The following is a 3,040-nucleotide window of genomic DNA, read 5'->3' as shown; positions in this document are numbered from 1 at the left end:
TTGTTTTATGGCTGCCAAACGGTCTGGTGCCAGATGTCTGAATCTGTCGAATAGTGGGAGGCCATCGTCTTGATTTGGTGATAAATACTATGTTTCGCTGGAACCATGGGCTTTTGACTAAGTTCTGGATGGAAAACTTCCGGGTACGATGTGAGTAGGTGGCCATAGGTATCCATGGGTGCGCTGAGGAGAGGCGTTGAGGAGTATAAATCCATGTTGACTAACCGCCGGTGAGCTACATAGACCAGGAGGTGGAAGTGTAAGAGGAAATCCGCACCGAGAATTGGCAATGTGATGTCAGCAAAGAGAAACTTCTAAAAGTGATTGGCACTTACCAACGACAATGTGAGGCTTTCATGAATATGGGTGGGTATCTCAGATCCCTTGGCAGCTACTAGGCAAATGTCGGCAGATTTAGACAGACTACTTCGTGTCCTGGTGAGTGGTCTTGGCAGAAGAGGATGGCAAGCAGCCATATCTACCAAAAATTGCATGCCCGTACCTGCGTCATATAGAAAGAAAAGATTAGTGGCAGAGGAGGCCACCGCTGCAAGCGATGGCCCACTTACACGTTTTTTGGCCACTGATACCATACATTTCTTCGCAGCAACCCTGAATTTGGAGTGGTAGTAGTATAACTGCGACCAATGGGAGTCGGTAAGTGGCTGGAGAGGTCAGTAGTTGGGGCATTATCGAGGGGTGGTATATGTTGATTATTGACATAAAAAAATAAAAGCATCAACAATTACAACCTACTCTGAATTCCAAATTTGGAAAATTATAATTTCACCTTTGCTCTACTGTATATAGATTGGGTGCACACAAACACAGACACACACACACAACAAAAGACTCGCTCATGCACACACACATCTTACACATATATACAAAACAAACACATTAATATACATATACTAATACATAACATACACATATAATTTAGATTGGTTGCATATATGCACGCACACAGGCACGTGCGTGAGTGCACAAATTCACCCACACTTGCATACACACCCATACACACATAAATCTTGCACATACTTACAAAACAAACACATGCATATGCATGAACTAATACATAACACATGCGCACATAGAACATGGTATGTACACACACACACACATACGCACACATTCCCCTACTCAATCCTCTCACTGTAGACCAAGTTACGCGCAGGTCTGAACGTGCATGACTTACTCGTAGAGCAGCCTGCAGTATAATCAAATGAATCCGATAAAGCATATTGAGGTAATGACACTGATGGGCTTGTGCAAAGCACACTTGTCATTAGTCTATCGCTGACAGTCAGCTGAGATGGAGCCAAAGTCTTTCTATTCCAAGAAAACTATTCATCACAAATTTCTACGTGATGCCGTAGAAAGCCTTGCAGATGAAAATATCAAGAGAGCAGATATTGTCATTACAGGTAAGATTTATTACTACAAAGATTCTTGAAGTCAACACAGGATATAGGCTACATCATACACATACAAACATAGACAGACATGTGCATGCATACACACAGTCACGACGATTGCTTGAATCATAAAGGCACTTATATATACGTTGTTATCATATTTTCTTTGCATATATAGGTTTTTATTGAATATATTTTAACGTTCGACATTTATTTCCATTTACAGGCATTCCGTAGGGTGGCATCGGAAATGATGAAGATGTAAATGATGATGATCTTTTTGAGCCTCCTGGTATTCCAGATGAAATAGCTGCTGAAGTAGATACTATGATTCCTGTACACCATGTCATGAAGAAATGGAAGACATAGAAGAAACTGAAAGAAGGGATAAACCTCGCTGGATGAAGAAAAACTTTGAAAGGAAAGAGATGGAATCAGAAAGTGGAAAAGTGTGAATATGCTTCTAAGAAACTCTCAGAATTTTCCAGCACAATCTTCTTCAAATGAATGGGATATTTTCATAAAGGTCTTTGAAGGTCTTACTGGACTCCTTGTACGTGAAAGTAATCGATATGCAAAACATGAGAAGAATTGCCAAAGCTTTGAAGTTACATTAGAAGAAATGGCTAATGTTATAGGACTCTTGTTCTTATCAGGATATAATATCAAATCAAGTGAGAAGGATTATTGGAGCAAGGCACAAGATCTTCAATGCACTGTCTTTGCTGCAACTATGAGCAGAGATAGGTTTCAGGAAATCAAAAGATTTTTTAATTGTGCTGTTAATGCAAACCTTGGTAATGGGAAAATGGCTAAAGTGAAACCTCTATATAACCTTTTGAATGAAAACATTAAGCAATTTGGAATTCTTCACAAAATTCTGAATATTGACGAATTTATGACGCCTTATTATGGACGTCATTCCTACAAGCAATTCATTAGACAAAAGCCATTAAGGTTTGGATTCAAATCATGGATCATGCCCAGTTCATCTGGGATGCCCTATTATGTAAAGCTCTATGAAAGTAGATCAAAAAACCATTTGTCTGAGGAACCTTTAGGAAATAGAGTAATCCGGGAATGTATTTGTGCTTGCACTAAACCTAATGAGCTCAGGTTTTATTTGGACATTTTTTTTTTTTACTTCATATGACAGTCATATATCTGAAAGAAAAAGAAATAAATGCCACTGGTCCAATCTGATCGAACAGAGCAAAGCACTGTCCATTGCCTACTGTAAAATATATGAAAAAGAAGCCAAGAGGATCCTATGACTTTCGATCAAAAGGAAATGTTGAAATCGTTACGTGGAATGATAGTGTTGTTGTTACTCTTTGCAGTAACTGTGTAGGTTGGCATAACAAAATGGTGGCAAAAAGGCGTAGGAAAAGTGAACATTGAACAACCTTTCATAGTTAATGCATATAATAAAGGCATGGGTGATGTCGACTTATTCGACAGAGGTTTGAAAGGTTTTCATCCTGCAATCAGAGGTAAAAAGTGGTATTTTCCTCTTATTATTGCTGCTCTGAACAAAGGGATGGTGTGTTATTGGCGACTTTATGAAATCAGCACACGAACGAAATTCCTAACAGAGAATATCGTCGGTCTATTGTTCAGAT

At 39.0% G+C, this 3,040-nt stretch overlaps 1 pseudogene; it reads left to right on the top strand.

Annotated features, from left to right (window-relative positions):
* The first annotated feature begins 1,315 nt into the window (after positions 1-1,315).
* On the top strand, positions 1,316-2,527 carry LOC137646788 (uncharacterized; annotated as a pseudogene).
* Positions 2,528-3,040: the final 513 nt, after the last annotated feature.

The sequence above is a fragment of the Palaemon carinicauda genome, chromosome 9 (genome assembly GCF_036898095.1).
Source record: "Palaemon carinicauda isolate YSFRI2023 chromosome 9, ASM3689809v2, whole genome shotgun sequence".
NCBI classification, from domain to species: domain Eukaryota; kingdom Metazoa; phylum Arthropoda; class Malacostraca; order Decapoda; family Palaemonidae; genus Palaemon; species Palaemon carinicauda.
The sequence above is the reverse complement of the archived record's forward strand: the minus strand, read 5'-3'. Positions and strand labels throughout refer to the sequence as shown.